Below are 21,821 nucleotides of genomic sequence, written 5' to 3'. Positions count from 1 at the left end.
GAGGTATTGAGGGAGCACTTTCGGAGGTATTGAGGGAGCACTATCTGAGGTACTGAGGGAGAACTATCTGAGGTATTGAGGGAGCACTTTCTGAGGTACTGAGGGAGAACAATCTGAGGTATTGAGGGATCACTTTTTAAGGTACTGAGGGAGCACTTTCAGAGGTATTGGGGAGCACTGTCTGAGGTACTGAGGGAGAACTATCTGAGGAATTGAGGGAGCACTTTCTGAGGTATTGAGGGAGCACTTTCGGAGGTATTGAGGGAGCACTATCTGAGGTACTGAGGGAGAACTATCTGAGGTACTGCGGGAGCACTATCTGAGGTACTGAGGGAGAACTATCTGAGGTATTGAGGGATCACTTTTTGAGGTACTGAGGGAGCACTTTCTGAGGTATTGAGTGAGCACTTTCAGAGGTATTGAGGGAGCACTTTTTGAGATATTGAGGGTGGACTTTCAGAGGTATTGTGGAAGCACTATCTGAGGTAAGGAGGGAGAACTATCTGAAATATTGAGGGAGCACTTTCTGAGGTACTGACGGAGCACTTTTTGAGGTATTGAGGGAGCACTATCTGAAATATTGAGGGAGAACTATTGAGGGAGCAATTTCAGATGCATTGAGGGAGCACTTTCTGAGATATGAGTGTGCACTATCTGAGGTACTGAGGGAGCACTTTCTGAGGTACTGAGGGAGCTCTTTCTGATGTATTGAGGGAGCACTTTCTGAGGTTTTGAGGGAGCACTTTCTGAGGTGTTGAGGGAGCACTTTCTGAGGTATTGAGAGAGCACTTTCTGAGGTATTGAGGGAGCACTATCTGAGGTACTGAGGGAGCACTTTCTGAGGTATTGAAAGAGCACTGTCTGAGGAATTGAGGGAGCATTATCTGAGGTACTGAGGGCAAACTATGTGAGCTATTGGAGGGGCACTTTCTGAGGTATTGAGGGAGAACTATCTAAGGTACTGAGGGAGCACTTCCTGAGGTGCTGAGGGAGCACTTTCTGAGGTCCTGAGGGAGCATTTTCTTAGGTATTGAGGAAGCACTTTCTGAGATACTGAGGGAGTACTTTCTGAGGTACTGAGGGAGCACTTTCTGAGGTACTGAGGGAGCACTATCTGAGGTACTGAGGGAGCACTTTCTGAGGTATTGAAAGAGCACTGTCTGAGGAATTGAGGGAGCATTATCTGAGGTACTGAGGGCGAACTATGTGAGCTATTGGAGGGGCACTTTCTGAGGTATTGAGGGAGCACTTTCTGAGGTATTGAGGGAGCACTTTCGGAGGTATTGAGGGAGCACTATCTGAGGTATTGAGGGAGCACTTTCTGAGGTACTGAGGGAGAACTATCTGAGGTATTGAGGGATCACTTTTTGAGGTACTGAGGGAGCACTTTCTGAGGTATTGAGTGAGCACTTTCAGAGGTATTGAGGGAGCACTTTTTGAGATATTGAGGGTGGACTTTCAGAGGTATTGTGGGAGCACTATCTGAGGTAAGGAGGGAGAACTATCTGAAATATTGAGGGAGAACTATAAGCTATTGAGGGATCAATTTCAGATGCATTGAGGGAGCACTTTCTGAGATATGAGTGTGCACTATCTGAGGTACTGAGGGAGCACTTTCTGAGGTACTGAGGGAGCTCTTTCTGATGTATTGAGGGAGCACTTTCTGAGGTTTTGAGGGAGCACTTTCTGAGGTGTTGAGGGAGCACTTTCTGAGGTAGTGAGGGAGAACTATCTAAGGTATTGAGGGAGCACTATCTGAGGTACTGAGGGAGCACTTTCTGAGGTATTGAGAGAGCACTGTCTGAGGAATTGAGGGAGCATTATCTGAGGTACTGAGGGCGAACTATGTGAGCTATTTGAGGGGCACCTTCTGAGGTATTGAGGGAGGACTTTCTGAGGTATTGAAGGAGAACTATCTGAGATATTGAGGGAGATCTATCTGAGATATTGAGGGAGCACTTTCTGAGGTACTGAGGGAGCACTTTCTGAGGTATTGTGGGAGAACTTTCTGATGTATTGTGGGAGCATTATCTGAGGTATTGAGGGAGGACATTCTGAGGTACTGAGGGAGGGCTATCTGAGGTATTGAGGGAGAACGATCTGAGATATTGAGTGAGAACTATCTGAGATATTGAGGGAGCACTTTCTGAGGTATTGAGGGAGCACTTTCTGAGGTATTGAGGGAGCACTATCTGAGGTACTGAGGGAGCACTTTCTGAGGTACTGAGGGAGCACTATCTGAGGTACTGAGGGAGCACTATCTGAGGTATTGAGGGAGCACTATCTGAGGTATTGAGGGAGCAGTTTCTGAGGTATTGAGGGAGCACTATCTGAGGGACTGAGGGAGCACTTTCTGAGGTACTGAGGGAGCACTTTCTGAGGTACTGAGGGAGCACTTTCTGAGGTATTGTGGGAGAACTTTCTGAGGTATTGAGGGAGAACTATCTGATGTATTGAGGGAGAACTATCTGGGGTACTGAGGGAGAACTTTCTCTGGTATTGAGGGAACACTATCTGAGGTACTGAGGGTGCACTATCTGGTGGTACAGAGTGCAGAGGGTAGAAAGGAACAGATGTAATTTCCTGATCATTTCCTCAGGGTCCCCGAGGCAATCTGGTGTCGTAATTTGAAATGGAAGCCACTCCCCATTTCAGAAGATCCAGATCATTTTAAACAATCAGTGAAAAATAACAGCAGCATTTGTCTGAAACATGGTTTGGGGGAAAACATTCATCAATCTATTGTTACTTGTTGCTTGGAGACATTTTAGAAAAGCAGCACCCAAACAGACTAATGCTGTCGATGCAAGAGGTGGTGCACAGGAAGATCCAACAAGTCTCTGTAGCTGCTGTCTGTCCCCCTGGAGCAGTCATCATGTGAGATCATGGCTCAGTCCTCGGAGAAATCATTTCTCCAGCAACACCCCGACAATGCCTTTACAGCTGTGTGTGTGTGTGTGAGAGAGAGAGAGAGAGACTGTCCGTGTTTGTGTGTGTGAAAGAGTATGAGTGAGAGTGTGTGTGAGAGAGTGTGTATGTGTGTGAGAGATAGTGTGTCTGTGTGTATGTGTGTGTGAGAGTGTCGCTGTGTGCGTGAGAGAATGTGTCTGTGTGTCTATGTGTTTGTGTGTCTATGTGTTTGTGTGTCTGTGTGTCTATATGTGTGTGTGTCTGTGTGTGTATGACAATGTGTCTTGTGTGAGAAAGAGTGTGTATGTGTGTGAGAGAGAGTGTGTGTCTGTGTGCATGTGTGTGTGAGAGTGAGTGTATCTGTGTGTGAGAGTGTGTGTGTCAGTGTGTGTGAGAGAGAGTGTGGGTGTCCGTGTGTGTGTTTGAGAGAGTGTGTCTATGCATATTTGAGGGAGCGTGTGTCTGCGTGTGTATGTGTGTGAGAGAGAGAGTGTAACTGTGTGTTTATGTGTGTGTGAGAGAGAGCGTCTGTGTGTGTGAGAGAGTGTGTAAGTGTGTGTGCGTGAGAGAGAGTGTGTGTGTCCATGTGTGTGTGTGTGATAGAGAGTGTGTCTATATGTGTTTGAGGGAGCGTGTGTCTGCGTGTGTATGTGTGTATGAGAGAGAGTAACTGTGCGTTTATGTGTGTGTGTGAGTGTGTCTGTGTGTGTTTGAGGGATCGTGTGTTTGTCTGTTTGTATGTGTGTGAGAGAGAATGTCTGTGTGTGTGAGAGTGAGTGTGTGTGAGAGAGTGTGTGTGAGAGTGTGTGAATGAGAGAGAGTGTGTGTGTGTGTGAGAGAGTGTGTCTGTGTGAGAGAGAGTGTGTCTGCATGTATGTGTGAGAGAGTGTGTCTGTGTGTATTTGAGGGAGCGTATGTCTGTGCGTGTATGTGTGTGAGCGATATAGTGTGTGCTTGTGTGTGTATGTGTGTGAGAGAGTTGTGCCTGTGTGTATGTGTGTGTGAGTGTGTCTGTGTTTGTGTTTGAGGGAGCGTGTGTCTGTGTGTGTGAGAGAGCCTGTGTGTGGCGGGGTCCTTTGTGTATGTGTGTATGAGAATGTGTCTATGTGTGTTTGAGGGAGAGTGTATGTGTGTGTGTGTGTGCGTGTGTGTGTGCATGTAAACTAGCCAATCTTATTGGGTGCTCATGAATATAAAATCCAGCTGCTGTTTCAGGTGAATTGGTCCTTGTGTCTCCATAGACACAAAATCTGTCAGGGTGCCTTAACTGGGGGAAAGAGAGTGCTGTTCATTCCCATGGGCATTTAATCAGTAAACCTTCCCCACACACTAACATCCCTCTGGCAATGCAGTGACTAGTCCTGCACACAGTGCCCCAGGTACAAACCAATGTAATGTCTGACCAGAGCATGGGACAGCTCCTCGTGAGAGAGCGGTGTCTGGTGGGGATTTAATCAGAGGGTCACCATGGCCCGGCTGAGGGGAGAGGTTGGGAAGGAGAGTCCTTCAGGGTCACCCCAGCTAGTGTGGGAATTGAACACACGCTATTGGTTTTACTCTGCATTATAAACCAACTGCCCAGCCAACTGAGCTAACTGACTTCACTCCAGGGGCATGCCCTGTATAACCCAATCATAGCCAGCCTGCACCTCAATAGGAGTCACGAGTAAGGCCATTCGGCCCCACCCTAACCCAGAAGGGAGAGCACGGGAAGCTGATGAAGGAAACAAGCCCCTCCCATCTGGCCGTCTGAAATGGAGCTGGAGGACATGGCAGACCTGGCCTGCTGTTTGCTTCCCCGAGTCTGGCCTGCTCCACCTTACAGTGAGACACTGAGGGGAACCTCAAGGAGATTTCACTTCTCACTGAGAGGCTGCAACTCCAATCCAAATCAGGCTGGTTCCCTCCGAGACTCACGGAAGGGGGCAGCACTCTACAGATCAGGCCCTTGTGTCGTCCTAACCTCCAGTGTGGGGGGCAAGAGCTGGGAGGTAGTGTTAAGAACATAAGACCATCCGAAATAGGAACAGGAGACAGTGAGAGGGAGGGTGTGAGAGAAAGGCAGATTGAGAGAAAGAGACAGACAGGGAGAGAGAAGGACAAAGAGAGAAGGGGAAGTCAGACTGAGAGAAACAGGTGTTGAAGCATGGACAGACTGAAGGGGTGACACTCAGTATTCCAGTTGGTTCCAGCTCCCTCTCTCTCAATGGGTTTTCACACTCCCTCTCTCCCATGCTCCTGGGGTTTCCTTCAGCTTGTCTCTCTCCCTCTCTCTCTCCATCTCTCTAGGTGGTGAGCTGGTCTCTGTCCCTTACCATGTTGGTCACCTCAGAAAGCCTCCAGAAAATTCAAGAGATCAGTCTGCAGGTGATCCCTGGTTTTGTTCATTTCTGGATGGTTTCCCAGAACTTTCTATACTTCTGGCCAATTCGGAGAATCAGTTAATAGTTTGAAGCGTTGCTGATCATTTGCATGGCTTGTTCCTGTTAGTTTCTTTGTGTAGCAGGACCTGGTGCCTTCCTGTCTGGGCCCTCCTTTGTTTGGTGGAGACGTTGTTAGGGATATGCCTGCCCAGGGGACCTGCTGCCTTTGACATTATGCTGATGGGAAAACCATCTGGCTGCTGTCTGGCTTTTGTGATTTGGGAGTATAACTTGTCCAATATACCCAGCATCTCTTGGCTGTCGATCTGTGTTTTAGCAAGGAGGCCGCAACACTTCACCCATCCCCCCTCCCCCACCCAGTCTTTTGACTGGAAAGAAGCTTATACAATGAATTACAAACCTAATTTTAAAAGCTGGTTATGTTTGTTGTCAGAGTAGCCTGCTGTTTGAGCGAAATACATTTTGTACATTGGTCAAACCGATTGTCATATAGCTGATAAGTGATATCATAGAATACCTACAGAGCAGAAACAGGCCCTTCAGCCCATCGAGTCCACAATGACCCTCTGAAGAGAACCCAACTCAGATCCATCCCCTGATGATATCCCTGAAACCCTGCATTTCCCATGGCTATTCCAGCTAACCTGAATATCCCTCGACACTACGGGCAATCTGTCAAAAATGTGCACCATTGAACAGTGGGAGAAAACCCATGCAGATGCAGGGAGAATGTACAAACACCACACAGACAGTCGCTCAGGAGTGGAATCAAACCCACTCTGGCGCTGTGAGGTAACAGTGCTAACCACTGAGTGACTGTGGCACTTGTAACTGTTTCGACAAAACATATTCCGTTCTGAGAATCCATACAGAATTGGGATGCATAGCCAACATCCAGTGAGCAGAATAAATGCAAGGGAATGAGACCTGCTCGCTCAAACTCCAGGAATTCCCTCCCTCAGGACTTTGTGGGTCCACCACTTGCAACAGTTCAAGGAGGCAGCTCACCACCAAAACCAGCTCCCGTGCAGCTACAGACAGGCAATCAATACTGGGCCCAGCCAGGAACACTCAAACGCTGCAAATAAATGAAACTAAGGTGATTACCCTGGAGTTCCATCTACCTTCCAGCCCCTGGGGGTGTGTCCATGTATTATTCACCATGATCGTACCCATCTGTTACAGCCTACAATCCTAACCACCAGTATCCCGAGGTATATCAAGGTGAGTGCAGTTAGGGACACAGCCGATGTGGTCCTCTCTATCTATCACTCCTCTCTCTATCTCACCCCTCTCTATCTCTCTCTCCCTCAGCCCTTCTCTCTCACACCGCTTCTCTCTCTCTCAGCCCTCTCTCACTCTCACCCCTCTCTCTCACCCTCTCTCTCTTACCCCTTCTCTCTCACTCTCACCCCTCTCTCTCACCCCTCTCTCTCTTACCCCTTCTCTCTCACACACACCCCCTCTCTCTCACCCCTCTCTCTCTTACCCCTTCTCTCTCACACACACCCCCTCTCTCTCACCCTCTCTCTCTTACCCCTCTCTTTTCTCACACGTCTCTCTCACTCTCCCTCAGCGCTTCTCTCTCACACCACTTCTCTCTCTCTCACCCCTCTCTCTCTCACCCCCCTCTCTCTCACCTCTCTCTCACCCTCACTCTCTCTCACCCCATCTCTCTTGCACCCTCTCTCACCCCTCTCTCTCAGGCCCTCTCTTTCAGCCCCCCCTCTCTCTCACCCCCCTCTCTCACACCCCTCTCTCTCTCACCCCCTCTCTCTCAGGCCCTCTCTTTCAGCCCCCCCTCACTCTCACCCCCCTCTCTCACCCCTCTCTCTCACCCTCTCTCTCTCTCACCCCATCTCTCTTGCACCCTCTCTCACCCCCTCTCTCTCAGGCCCTCTCTTTCAGCCCCCCTCTCTCTCAGACCCCTCTCTCACACCCCTCTCTCTCTCACACCCCCTCTCTCACCCCTTCTCTCTCCTACTTTCTTTCACACCCTCTCTCTCAGGCCCTCTCCTTCAGCCCCCCTCTCTCTCACCCCTCTCTCTCACACACCTCTCTCTCAACCCCCTTTCTCTCACCTCCCCCTCTCTCTCTCTCAACCTCTCTCTCACCCCTTTCTCTCTCACCCCTTCTCTCTCACCTACTCTCTCTCACACCCTCTATCTCAGGCCCTCTCTCTCTCTTGCACCCTCTCTCTCAACCTCTCTTTGTGTCACACCCTTCTCTCTCTCTCACCCTCTCTCTCTCTTACCCCTCTCTCTCTCACACCGCTTCTCTCTCTCACCCTCTCTCTCTGTCAGCCTGTCTCTCTCTCTCACCCCTTATCTGTCTCACACCCCCTCACTCCCTCACTCCTCTCTCTCTTTCACCCCTCTATCTGTCACCCCTCTCTCTCAACCTTCTCTCTCTAACCCGTCTCTTCCTCTCTCACACCTCTCTCTCTCAGCCTCTCTCTCTCTCACGCCTTCTCTCTCCCTCTCTTTGGCAGCCCTTCTCTCTCTCAGCCCCTCTCTCTCTCCCCAGTCTCTCCCACCCTGATTTCTCTCACAGTCCCTCTCTCTCTCACCCCTCGCTCTCTCTCATCCCTCTCTCTCTGATCCCTCTCTCTCTCTCTCTCACACACATCTCTCTCATCCTCTCTCTCTCTCACCCCTCTCTCTTACCCCTCTCTCTCAACCCCTCTGTTATCCCTTCTCTCTCAGCCCTCTCTCTCTCAGCCCACCTAGTCACTCCAGTCTTTCCCACCCTGATCTCTCTCACACACTCTCTCTCACCATCTCTCTCTCACCCCTTCACTCTCATCCTGTCTCTCTGTCAGCCCGTCTCTTTCTCACCCGCTCTCTCTTCCACCACTCTCTCTCCCTCAACCCCTCTCTCTCAACCCTCTCTCTCTTAACCCTCTCTCACACCTCTCTCTCTCACTCCCTCTCTCTCTCACCCCTACTCTGTTAGCCCCTCTCTCGCACCCCCCTCTCTCAGGCCCTCTCTCTCTCTGTTTCACCCCTCTCGCTCTGTTTCACCCCTCTGTCTCACCCCCTCTCTCACCCCCTGTCTCTCTCAGCCTGTCTCTCTGTCACCCCCTGTCTCTTTCTCACCTGCTCTCCCTTCCACCCCTCTCTCTCCCTCACCCCTCTCTCTCTCACACACCCCTCTCTCTTTCACTCCTCTCTCTCTCACTCTTACCCATCTCTCTCTTACACACCTCTCTCACGCCTTCTCTCTCACCCTCTCTTTCACAGCCCCTCTCTCCCAGCTCTTCTCTCTCTCATCCCTTTCTCTCTCATCCCACTCTCTCTCACACCTCTCTCTCACCTCCTCTCTCACACCCTCTCTCTCACACCCTCAAACTCTCTTAACCCTCTCTCTCTCACACCGCTTCTCTCTCTCTCACCCGTCTCTCACTCTCACCCCTTTCTCCCTCTCTCATCCCACTATCTCTCACTCTCTCTCAGCCCCTCTCTCTCAAGCCCTCTCTTTCAGCCCATTGCTCTCTCACCCCCCCCCCACACACACCTCTCTCTCAACCCTCTGTCGCTTTCACACTCCTCTCTCTCTCTCTCTCACCCTCTCTCTCAACCCTCTCTCTCACCCCCCTCACTCTCAGGCCTTCTCTCTTTCTCACCTGCTCTCTACCACTCCAATCTCTCTCACAAACGCTCTCTCTCACCCCTCTCTCTCTCACCCCTCTCTCTATTACCTCTCTCTCTCACACACACACCACTCTCCCTCAGAACCCTCTTTCTCTACCCAGTCTCTCCCAACCTGATCTCTCTCACTCACCTTCTCTCTCACGCCTCTCTCTCTTACACCTCTCTCTATCTCACCCCCTCTCTCTCAGACCCTCTCTCTCTCACCCTCTCACTGTCTTTCACCCCTCTCTCTCTCTTACCTCTCCCTCTCACCCCCTCTCTCTCACACGTCTCTCTCTCTTTCAGCCCTTCTCTCTCTCACACCCCCCCTCACAGACCTCTCTCTACCCTCTGTCTCTCTCACACACCTCTCTCTCTCACCCTCTGTCTCACCCCCTTCTCTCTCTCACACCCTTCTCTCTCTCTCACCCTCTCTCTCTCTAATCCCTCTCTCACTAACCCCTCTCCCTCTTAACCCTCTCTCTCTCTAACCCCTCTCTCTCTAACCCCTCTCCCTCTTAACCCTCTCTCTCTCACACACATCTCTCTCACCCTTTCTCTCTCACCCCTCTCTCTTACCCCCCTCTCTCTCACACACTCTCTCTCTCACCACTTCTCTCTCACTGCCTCTCTCATCGCCCTCTCTCAGGCTATCTCTTCCAGCCCCTTTCACTCTCTCACCCCTCTATCTCTCTCACCCTTTCTCTCTCACCCCCTTCTCTCTCATACCCTCTCTCTCAGGTCCCCTCTCTCTCTCACCCCTCTCTCTCTCACACCCCTCTCTCTTCACACCCCTTTCTCTCTCACATACCCCTCTCTCTCACACACCCCTTTCTCCCTCACACACCCCTCTCCCTCACACACCCCTCTCCCTCACCCCCTCTCTCTCACCCCTCTCTCTCTACTCCCTCTCACCCCCTCTCTCTCATCCCCTCTCTGTCACACACCCCTCTCTTTCACCCCTCTTTCTCACACACCCCCTCTCTCACCCCCTCACTCTCACACCCCTGTCTCTCTCACCCTTCTCTCTCTCTCACCCCCTCTCTCCCTCACCCCGCTCTATCTGTCATCCCCTCCCTCTCTCCCCTCTCTCTCACCCCCTCACTCTCACACCCTCTCTTTCTTAGCCCTCTCACTCTCTCACCCCTCCCACTCTCACCACTCTCATTCTCTCTTACCCCTCTCTCTTTCACCCCCTCTCTGTCTTACCCCTCTCTCTCACCCCCTCTCTCACCCCCCTCTCTCCCCCATTCTCTCCCCCTTTCTCTCCCCCACTCTCACTCACCCCCTTTCTCTTTCTCACCCCGATCTTTCCCATCCCCTCTCTCTCTCACACTCTCTCAGCCTTCTCTCTCTTTCCCCTCTCTCACGACTCTCTCTTACCTTCTCACTCTCACCCTCTCTTTCTCTGCCTGTCTCTCTCTCACACCCCGCCACTCTCTCACCCCTCTTTCTCACCCTTTCTCTCTCAACCCTCTCTCTCATTACCCCTCCCTCTCACACCTCTCTCTCTCCTACCCCTCTCTCTTACACCTCTCTCTGTCTCTCACCTCTGTCTCTCACCCTCTGTCTCTCACTCCTTCTCTCCCACCCTCTCTTTCAGCCCCTCTCCCTCACACCCCCCTCTCTCTCACACACCTCTCTCTCAACCCACTGTCTCTCTCAACCCCTCTCTCTCTCACCCCTGTCTCTCTTACCCCTCTCTCTTACACACCTCTCTCTCACCCTGTCTCTCAACCTCCGCTCTCTCTCACATCCCTCTCCCTATCTCACCCATTCTCTCTCACCCCCTCTCTCAGGCCCTCTCTCTCTCATCCCCCCTCTCTCTTACACCCCTCTCTCTGTCACACCCCCCCTCTCTCAACCCCCCTCTCTCACCCCTTCTCTCTCACTCCCCTCTCTCTCTCACCCCTCTCTCTCTTACACCCCTCTCTCTGTCACACCCCTCTCTCTCACCCCTCTCACTCTCTCACACCTCTCTCTCTCATCCCCCTCTCCCACCCCCTCTCTCTCACCCCCTCTCTGTTACACCCCATCTCTCTCACCTTCTCTCTCTTTGTCACTCACTCTCTCTATTTCTCACTTACAGTCTCTATCTTTTTCACTCACTCTCTCTCTTTCTCACCCCCTCTCTCTCTCTCACCCCTTCTCTCTCAACTCCTCTCTCTCTCCCGCCCTCTCTCTCCCCTCTCTCCCCCACTGTCACTCACCCCCTTTCTCTTTCTCACCCGCTCTCTCCCCCACCCCAATCTTTCCCATCCTCCCTCTCTGTCTCACCCTCTCACCCTTATCCCTCTTTCCCCCTCTCTCTCTTACCCCCCTCTCTCTCACAACTCTCTCTCACCTTCTCTCTCTCACCCTCTCTTTCTCTGCCTGTCTCTCTCTCACACCCTCTCTCTTCCTCACCCCCTCTCCCTTCCACTCCGATCTCTCTCACACCCCCTCTCTCTCTCACCACTCTCTCTCACCACTCTCTCTCACCACTCTCTCTCACACACCCCCTCTCTCCCACCCACTCTCTCTCTCACCTCTCTCTCTCTCACACCCCCTCTCTCTCACACCCCCTCTCTATCACACCCCTCTCTCTCACACCCCTCTCTCTCACACCCCCTCTCTCTCACCCCTCTCTCTCTCACACCCCCTCTCTCTCACACCCCCTCTCACTCACACCCCCCTCTCTCTCACCCCTCTCTCTCACACCCCTCTCTCTCACACCCCTCTCTCTCTCACCCCTCTCTCTCACCCCCCTCTCTCAGCCCCCTCCCTCTCTCCCCAGTCTCTCCCACACTGATCTCTCTCACACACCTTCTCTCACATGCTTCTCTCTCTCACTCTCTCTCTCCCACCCCTCTCTCTCTCTTTCCCCTATCTCTATCTCAACCCCTCTCTCTCAACCCCTCTCTCTCTCAGCCCTTCTCTCTCTTTCACCTCTCTCTCTCTTACCTCCCTCTCACCCTCTCTCTCACCCTCTGTCTCTCATCTTTGTCTCTCTAACTCAGCCTGTCTCTCTCTCACCCCTGTCTCTTTCTCACCCACTCTCTCTTCCACCCCGATCTCTGTCTCACACCCTCTCTCTCCCTCATCCCTCTCTCTCCCTTACCCTTCTCTCCCTCTCACCCTCTCTCTCTCTTGCCCTTCTCTCTCTCTCTCTCTTAACCCTCTCTCTCACCCCCTCTTTCTCACCTCCTCTCTCTCATCCCCTCTCTCTCAACCCTTCTCTCTCACCCCTCGCTTTCAACCTGTCTCTCTCTCAGCCTGTCTCTCTCTCACCCCCTGTCTCTTTCACACCCGCTCTCTCTTCCACCCCGATTTCTCTCACACAAACTCTCTAACTCACCCCTCTCTCTCTCACTCACCCCTCCTTCTCTCTCACCCCCTCTCTGTTACACCCCATCTCTCTCACCTTCTCTCTCTTTGTCACTCACTCTCTCTCTTTCTCACTTACAGTCTCTATCTTTTTCACTCACTCTCTCTCTTTCTCACCCCCTCTCTCTCTCACCCCTTCTCTCTCAACTCCTCTCTCTCTCCCGCCCTCTCTCTCCCCTCTCTCCCCCACTGTCACTCACCCCCTTTCTCTTTCTCACCCGCTCTCTCCCCCACCCCAATCTTTCCCATCCTCCCTCTCTGTCTCACCCTCTCACCCTTATCCCTCTTTCCCCCTCTCTCTCTTACCCCCCTCTCTCTCACAACTCTCTCTCACCTTCTCTCTCTCACCCTCTCTTTCTCTGCCTGTCTCTCTCTCACACCCTCTCTCTTCCTCACCCCCTCTCCCTTCCACTCCGATCTCTCTCACACCCCCTCTCTCTCTCACCACTCTCTCTCACCACTCTCTCTCACCACTCTCTCTCACACACCCCCTCTCTCCCACCCACTCTCTCTCTCACCTCTCTCTCTCACACCCCCTCTCTCTCACACCCCCTCTCTATCACACCCCTCTCTCTCACACCCCTCTCTCTCACACCCCCTCTCTCTCACCCCTCTCTCTCTCACACCCCCTCTCTCTCACACCCCCTCTCACTCACACCCCCCTCTCTCTCACCCCTCTCTCTCACACCCCTCTCTCTCACACCCCTCTCTCTCTCACCCCTCTCTCTCACCCCCCTCTCTCAGCCCCCTCCCTCTCTCCCCAGTCTCTCTCACACTGATCTCTCTCACACACCTTCTCTCACATGCTTCTCTCTCTCACTCTCTCTCTCTCCCACCCCTCTCTCTCTTTCCCCTATCTCTATCTCAACCCCTCTCTCTCAACCCCTCTCTCTCTCAGCCCCTCTCTCTCTTTCACCTCTCTCTCTTACCTCCCTCTCACCCTCTCTCTCACCCTCTGTCTCTCATCTTTGTCTCTCTGACTCAGCCTGTCTCTCTCTCACCCCTGTTTCTTTCTCACCCACTCTCTCTTCCACCCCGATCTCTGTCTCACACCCTCTCTCTCCTCATCCCTCTCTCTCCCTCAACCTTCTCTCCCTCTCACCCTCTCTCTCTCTTGCCCTTCTCTCTCTCTCTCTCTTAACCCTCTCTCTCACCCCCTCTTTCTCACCTCCTCTCTCTCATCCCCTCTCTCTCAACCCTTCTCTCTCACCCCTCGCTTTCAACCTGTCTCTCTCTCACCCCTGTCTCTTTCACACCCGCTCTCTCTTCCACCCCGATTTCTCTCACACAAACTCTCTAACTCACCCCTCTCTCTCTCACTCACCCCTCCTTCTCTCTCACCCCCTCTCTCTCACATCCTCTCTCTCTCCTACCCGTCCATTTCTTACCCCTCTCTCTCTCACCTCTCTCTCACACCCTCTCTCTCCCACCCTTCTCTCTCACTCCTTCTATCTCACTCCCTCTCTCTCACGCCCAAACTTTCAGCCCCTCTCTCACTCTCCCTTCCCTCTCACACACCTCTCTCTCATCCTCTGTCTCTCACTCCTCTCTCTCTTACCACTCTCTCTCTCACCCCTCTCTCTCTTACACCCCTCTCTCTGTCACACCCCCTCTCTCACCCCTCTCACTCTCTCACATCTCTCTCTCATCCCCCTCTCCCAACCCCTCTCTCTCACCCCCTCTCTGTTACACCCCATCTCTCTCACCTGCTCTCTCTTTACACTCACTCTCTCTCTTTCTCACTTACACTCTCTATCTTTTTCACTCACTCTCTCTCTTTCTCACTCCCTCTCTCTCGCTCACCCCTTCTCTCTCAACTCCTCTCTCTCTCCCGCCCTTTCTCTCCCCTCTCTCCCCCACTGTCACTCACCCCCTTTCTCTTTCTCACCCGCTCTCTCCCCCACCCCAATCTTTCTCATCCTCCCTCTCTGTCTCACCCTCTCACCCTTATCCCTCTTTCCCCCTCTCTCTTACCCCCTCTCTCTCACACCTCTCTCTCACCTTCTCTCTCTCACCCTCTCTTTCTCTGCCTGTCTCTCTCTCACCCCTCTCTCTTCCTCACCCGCTCTCCCTTCCACTCCGATCTCTCTCACACCCCCCTCTCTCTCACCCCTCTCTCTCTCACCTCTCTCTCTCTCTCACCCCTCTCTCTCACACCCCTCTCTCTCTCACACACCCCTCTCTCTCTCACACCCCCTCTCTCTCACACCCCTCTCTCTCACCCCTCTCTCTCTCTCACACCCCCCTCTCTCTCACTCCCCTCTCTCTCTCACCCCCCTCTCTCAGCCCTCTCTCTCTCTCAGCCCCCTCCCTCTCTCCCCAGTCTCTCCCACCCTGATCTCTCTCACACACCTTCTCACATGCATCTCTCTCTCACCCTCTCTCTCTCCCACCCCTCTCTCTCTCTTTCCCCTATCTCTATCTCACCCCCTCTCTCTCAGGCCCTCTCTCTCTCAGCCCCTCTCTCTCTTTCACCCTCTCTCTCTCTTACCTCCCTCTCACCCTCTCTCTCTCACCCTCTGTCTCTCATCTTTGTCTCTCTAACTCAGCCTGTCTCTCTCTCTCACCCCGTCTCTTTCTCACCCACTCTCTCTTCCACCCCGATCTCTCTCTCACACCCTCTCTCTCTCCCTCACCCCTCTCTCCATCACCCTTCTCTCCCTCTCACCCCTCTCTCTCTCTTGCCCGTCTCTCTCTCTCTCTCTCATCCCCTCTCTCTCAACCCCTCTCTCTCACCCCCTCTCTCTCATCTCCTCCCTCTCATCCCCTCTCTCTCACCCCTTCTCTTTCACCCCTCTCTTTCACCCTCTCTCTCTCAGCCTGTCTCTCTCTCACCCCCTCTCTCTTTCATACCCGCTCTCTCTTCCACCCCGATTTCTCTCACACAAGCTCTCTAACTCACCCCTCTCTCTCTCACTCACCCCTCTCTCTCTCTGACCCCCTCTCTCTCACCCTTCTCTCTCTCCCCCTCTCTCTCACATCCCCCTCTCTCTCGCCCTCTCTCACTACTACGGCTCTCTCTCTTAGCTCTCTCTCTCTCACATCTCTCTCTCACCCTCTCTCTCACCCCCTCTCTCTCACATCCTCTCTCACCCTCTCTCTCTCTCCTACCCATCCATTTCTTACCCCTCTCTCTCTCACCTCTCTCTCTCTCACCCCTTCTCTCTCACCCCTTCTCTCTCACTCCCACTCTTTCAGCCCCTCTCTCTCACTCTCCCTTCCCTCTCACACACCTCTCTCTCATCCTCTGTCTCTCACTCCTCTCTCTCTTACCACACTCTCTCTCACCCCGTCTCTATCTTATCCCTCTCTCTTACCCCTCTCTCTCTCACACCGCTCCTCTCTCTCACACCGCTTCTCTCTCTCACCCTCTCTCTCTCACCCCCCTCTCTCTCAACCCCTGTCTCTCACCCCTCGCGCTCTCACCCCTCACGCTCTCTCACTCCCTTTCTGTCTCACCACCCCCTCACTCAAACCCCCTCACTCTCTCATCCCCTCACTCTCTCACACCCACACTCTCTCACCTCCTCTCTCTCAATCCCTCTTTCTCACCCCCCTCTCTCTCACCCCTCTCTCTCTCCACCTATCTCTCACCCCCCTCTCTCTCACCACCCCCTCTCTCAACCCCCCTCACTCTCTCACCCCTCTCTCTCACCCCTCTCTCTCACCCCTCTCTCTCTCCCACCTCCCTCTCTCTAACCTATCTTTCTCTCTCATCCCCACCCCTCTCTCTCTCTCAACCCCCCTCTCTCTCACCCCTCTCTCTCTCCCACCTCCCACTCTCTAACCTATCTCTCGCTCTCAACCCCCCCTCTCTCACCCCCCTCTCTCACCCCCCTCTCTCTCCCTCCCTCATTCTCTCACCCCCTCTCTCTCAACCCCTCTCTCTCACCCCTCCCGCTCTCACCCCTCTCTCTCACCAACCCCTCTCTCAACCCCCCTCACTCTCTCATCCCCTCAGTCACTCACACCCTCAATCTCTCATGCCCTCTCTCTTTCTCAAACCCTCTCTCTCCCCCTTTCCCTCACCCCTCTCTCTCACCCCCTCTCACACCCTTTCTCTCTTACCCCGTGCTCTCTCTAACCCCTCCACCTCTCACCCCTCTCGCTCCCCCCTCTCTCTCACTCACTGTCTCAATCACACCCTCTCCTTCTCACTCCACTCTCTCTCTTACCCCCTCCACACTTTCTCTCTCCCAATCACCCCTTGACTCTCAACCCCTCTCTCTCACCCCTCTCTCACCTGCTCTCTCTTTATTACTCACACTCTCTCTTTCTCACTTACACACTCTCTCTCTTTCACTCACTCTCTCTCTTTCTCACCCCCTTTCTCTCTCACACCCCTCTTGCTCACCCTTTCTATCTCACCCCTCTCTCTCTTACTGCTCCCTCTCACCCCTTTCTCTCTCTTACGCCTCTCTCACACCCCCTCTCTATTCCCCACTCTCACTCACCCCCTTTCTCTTTCTCACCCCACTCTCTCCCCCACCCCAATCTTTCTCATCCTCCCTCTCTGTCTCACCCTCTCACCCTTCTCCTTCTTTCCCCCTCTCTCTCTTACCCTCTCTCTCTCACTCCTCTCTCTCACCTTCTCTCTCTCACCCTCTCTTTCTCTGCCGTCTCTCTCACCCTCCTCTCTCTCATCCCTCTCTCTTTCTCTCACCCCTCTCTCTCTCACCCATCTCTCACAGCCCTCTCTCTCTCTCAGCACCTCTCCCTCTCTCCCCAGTCTCTCCCACCCTGATCTATCTCACAAGCGTCTCTCTCTCACCCTCTCTCTCTTCCACCTCTCTCTCTCTTTCCCCTCTCTCTATCTCACCCCCTCTCTCTCACACCCTCTCTCTCTCAGCCCCTCTCTCTCTTTCACCCCATCTCTATCTCTCTCTCTTACCTCCCTCTCACCCTCTCTCTCTCACCCCTGTCTCTCTAACTCAGTCTGTCTCTCTCTCTCACCCCCCGTCTCTTTCTCACCCGCTCTCTCTTCCACCCCGATCTCTCTCTCACTCACGCCTCTCTCTCTCCCTCTCTCTTACCCCTCTCTCTCTCACCCACCTGTCTCTCACCCTGTCTCTCTCACCCCCCTCTCTCACACCCTCTTTCTCTCACACCTCCCTCTCACACCCCTTGTCTCTCACCGCCTCTCTCACCCCTCCTCTCAGTCCCTCTCGTTCATCCCCTCTCTCTCACACCTCTCTCTCAGCCCCCCTCTCTCACCCCCTCTCACTCTTACACCCTCTCTCTCACACCTCCTCTCTCTCTCACCCCTCTCTCTCTCAACCTTGTCTCTCTTTCCCCTCTCTCTTACCATGTCTCTCTCACACCTCTCTCTCACCCTCTCTTTCTCTGCCTGTCTCTCTCTCACCCCCCCTTTCTCTCTTACCCCCCTCTCTCTCACACACCTCTCTCTCTCACCGCTTCTCTCTCACCCCTCTCTCTCACCCCAGTCTCTCCCACCCTGATCTCTCTCTCAACCCTTCTCTCTTACATCTCTCTCTCTCAGCCCTCTCTCTCTCCCCAGTCTCTCCCACACTGATCTCTCTCACACACCTCTCTCTCTCACCCTCTCTCTGTTACCCCTCTCTCTTTCACTCCCCTCTCTCTCTTACGTCTCTCTCACCCCATCTCTCTACCCCTCTCTCACTCACCCCCTTTCTCTTTCGCACCCGCTCTCTCCTCCAACCCGATCTTTCTCTTCTCCCTCTCTCTCTCACCATCTCACCCTTCTCTCTCTCTACCCTCTCTCACCCTCTATCTCTCTCCAAACCCTCTCTCTCACTCACTCTCTCAATCACACCCTCTCCTTCTAACTCCACTCTCTCTCTTACCCCCTCCACACTTTCTCTCTCCCAAACACCCCTTGACTCTCAACCCCTCTCTCTCACCCGCTCTCTCTTTATTACTCACACTCTCTCTTTCTCACTTACACACTCTCTCTCTTTCACTCACTCTCTCTCTTTCTCACCCCCTTTTTCTCTCACACCCATCTCGCTCACCCTTTCTATCTCACCCCTCTCTCTCTTATTGCTCTCTCTCACCCCTTTCTCTCTCTTACGCCTCTCTCACACCCCCTCTCTATTCCACACTCTCACTCACCCCCTTTCTCTTTCTCACCCCACTCTCTCCCCCACCCCAATCTTTCTCATCCTCCCTCTGTCTCACCCTCTCACCCTTCTCCTTCTTTCCCCCTCTCTCTCTTACCCCCTCTCTCTCACACCTCTCTCTCACCTTCTCTCTCTGCCGTCTCTCTCACCCCCCTCTCTCTCATCCCTCTCTCTCTCTCTCACCCCTCTCTCTCTCACCCCTCTCTCTCAGCCCTCTCTCTCTCTCAGCACCCCTCCCTCTCTCCCCAGTCTCTCCCACCCTGATCTATCTCACAAGCGTCTCTCTCTCACCCTCTCTCTCTCCCACCTCTCTCTCTCTCTTTCCCCTCTCTCTATCTCACCCCCTCTCTCTCACACCCTCTCTCTCTCAGCCCCTCTCTCTCTTTCACCCCATCTCTATCTCTCTCTCTTACCTCCCTCTCACCCTCTCTCTCTCACCCCTGTCTCTCTAACTCAGTCTGTCTCTCTCTCTCACCCCCCGTCTCTTTCTCACCCGCTCTCTCTTCCACCCCGATCTCTCTCTCACACCCTCCATCGCCTCACCCCTCTCTCTCCCTCACCCTTCTCTCCCTCTCACCCCTCTCTCTCTCTCACTCACGCCTCTCTCTCTCCCTCTCTCTTACCCCTCTCTCTCACCCACCTGTCTCTCACCCTGTCTCTCTCACCCCCCTCTCTCACACCCTCTTTCTCTCACACCTCCCTCTCACACCCCTTGTCTCTCACCGCCTCTCTCACCCCTCCTGTCAGTCCCTCTCGTTCATCCCCTCTCTCTCACACCTCTCTCTCACCCCCCTCTCTCACCCCCTCCTCTCTCTCTCACCCCTCTCTCTCTCAACCTTGTCTCTCTTTCCCCTCTCTCTTACCCCGTCTCTTTCACGCCTCTCTCTCACCCTCTCTTTCTCTGCCTGTCTCTCTCACCCCCCCCTTTCTCTCTTACCCTCCTCTCTCTCACACACCTCTCTCTCTCTCACCGCTTCTCTCTCACCCCTCTCTCTCACCCCAGTCTCTCCCACCCTGATCTCTCTCTCACACCTTCTCTCTCACATCTCTCTCTCTCAGCCCTCTCTCTCTCCCCAGTCTCTCCCACACTGATCTCTCTCACACACCTCTCTCTCTCACCCTCTCTCTGTTACCCCTCTCTCTTTCACTCCCCTCTCTCTCTTACGTCTCTCTCACCCCGTATCTCTACCCCTCTCTCACTCACCCCCTTTCTCTTTCGCATCCGCTCTCTCCTCCACCCTGATCTTTCTCATTCTCCCTCTCTCTCTCACCCTCTCACCCTTCTCTCTCTCTACCCTCTCTCTCACCCTCTATCTCTCTCCAACCCCTCTCTCCCACTCCCTCTCTCTCTCACCCCCTCACCTCCACTCTTTCTCTGACCCCCTCTCATACTTTCCCCTCTCTCTTTCTCCCTCTCTCTCTCTTTTTCACCCTCCTCTCTCTCTCTCACCCCCTTCTCTCTCTCCCTCTCATCTCACCCTCTCTCTCACATCCCCTCTTCCACACTCTCTCTGCACCCTCTCTCTCCCCCCTCTCTCTTTCCCCCCTCCCTTACATACCCTTTACTCTCCCCACCTCTCTGACACCCTCTCTCACACCCCACTCTCTCACCCCCTCTCTCCCTACCCCACTCTCTCAGCCCCCCCCCCTCAGCCCACTCGCTCTCTCACCCCGCTCTCTCTCACCCCCTCTCTCCCTACCCCCTCTCTCTCAGCCCCCTTTCTCTCTCAGCCCACTCGCTCTCTCACCCCGCTCTCTCTCAACCCCCTCTCTCTCTCACCCCCTCTCTCCCTACCCCCTCTCTCTCAGCCTCCTTTCTCTCTCAGCCCGTTCACTCTCTCACCCCCTCTCTCTCAGCCCCCTCTCTCTCTCAGCCCCCTTTTCTCTCTCAGCCCGTTCACTCTCTCACCCCGCTCTCTCTCACCCCCTCTCTCAGCCCCCCCCCTCTCTCAGCCCCCTTTCTCTCTCACCCCGCTCTCTCTCACCCCCTCTCTCCCTACCCCCTCTCTCTCAGCCCCCATTCTCTCTCAGCCCACTCGCTCTCTCACCCCGCTCTCTCTCACCCCCTCTCTCCCTACCCCCCTCTCTCAGCCCCCTCTCTCTCTCAGCCCACTCGCTCTCTCACCCCGCTCTCTCTCACCCCCTCTCTCCCTACCCTCCCTCTCTCTCACCCCCTCTCTCTCAGCCCCCTCTCTCTCTCAGCCCCCTTTCTCTCTCAGTCCGTTCACTCTCTCACCCCACTCTCCCTCACCCCCTCTCTCCCTACCCCCTCTCTCTCAGCCCCCTTTCTCTCTCAGTCCATTCACTCTCTCACCCCACTCTCCCTACCCCCCCTCTCTCAGCCCCCTTTCTCTCTCACACCATGCTCTCTCTCTCATCTCACCCCTCTCTCATACCCTCTCTCTCTCACCCTCTTAACCTCTCACTCTCTCTCTGTTTCTCACACCCCCTCTCTCTCACACCCACCTTTCTCTCTCACCCCCTTTCTCTCTCAACCACCTCTCTCTCACCCCGCTCTATCTCTCATCTCCTCTCTCTCACCCCCTCTCTCTCAGCCCCCTCTCATTCAGCCCACTTTCTCTCTCAAACCCCCTCACCCCACTCCCTCTCTCATCTCTCCACTCTCTCTCACACACTCTCGCTCTCTCACCCCCTCACTCTCTCTCTCACCCCCCTCAATCCCCCCTCTCTCTCCCCTCTCTCACCCCCCTCTCTCTCTCTCACTGCCTTCTCCCTCACCCCCCTCATCCCATCTCTCAGCCCCCCTCTCTCTCACACGCTTCTCTCTCACCCTCTCTCTCCCACCCCCTCACCCCCACTCTCTCACCTGCTCTCTCGCTCTCTCAAACCACCTCTCTCTCTTAACCCCTCTCTCTCTCACGCCCTCTCTTCCACCCCCTCACAGTCTCACCTCCACTCGTTCTGTCCCCCTTTGTCTCTCCCCCTTTGTCTCTCCCTCTTTCTCTCTCGACCCCCTCTCTCACACCCCTCTCTCTCACTCACCCGCACGCTCTCTCTCACCCCACTCTCTCTCACACCCCCTCTCTCTCACCCCCTTCTCTCTCCCTCACCCTCTCATCTCACCCCTCTCTCACACACCTCTCATCCCCTCTCTCTCTCACCTGCTCTCTCGCTCTCTCAAACTATCTCTCTCTTACCCCCTCTCTCTCATTCCTCTCTCTTTCACTCTCACCCCTCTCTCTTTCTCAGCATCACTATCTCACCCCCTTCTCTCTCTTAACCCCCTTTCTCACTCCCCTCTCAACCCCTCACCCACATTCTCTCTCGCTCTCAAACCTCCTCTCTCTCTTACCCTTCTCTCTCTCACTCCCTCCCTCTCTCCCACTCAGTGTCTCTCTCTCTCACACCCCATCTCACTCACACCGTCTCTCTCTCTCAACCCCTCTCTCTCCCACGCCCTCTCTCCC

Source organism: Chiloscyllium plagiosum, unplaced genomic scaffold (assembly GCF_037043375.1).
Source record: "Chiloscyllium plagiosum isolate Xiang-an unplaced genomic scaffold, Cpla_swu_hap1 HiC_scaffold_29, whole genome shotgun sequence".
Lineage (NCBI taxonomy): Eukaryota > Metazoa > Chordata > Chondrichthyes > Orectolobiformes > Hemiscylliidae > Chiloscyllium > Chiloscyllium plagiosum.
The sequence above is the reverse complement of the archived record's forward strand: the minus strand, read 5'-3'. Positions refer to the sequence as shown.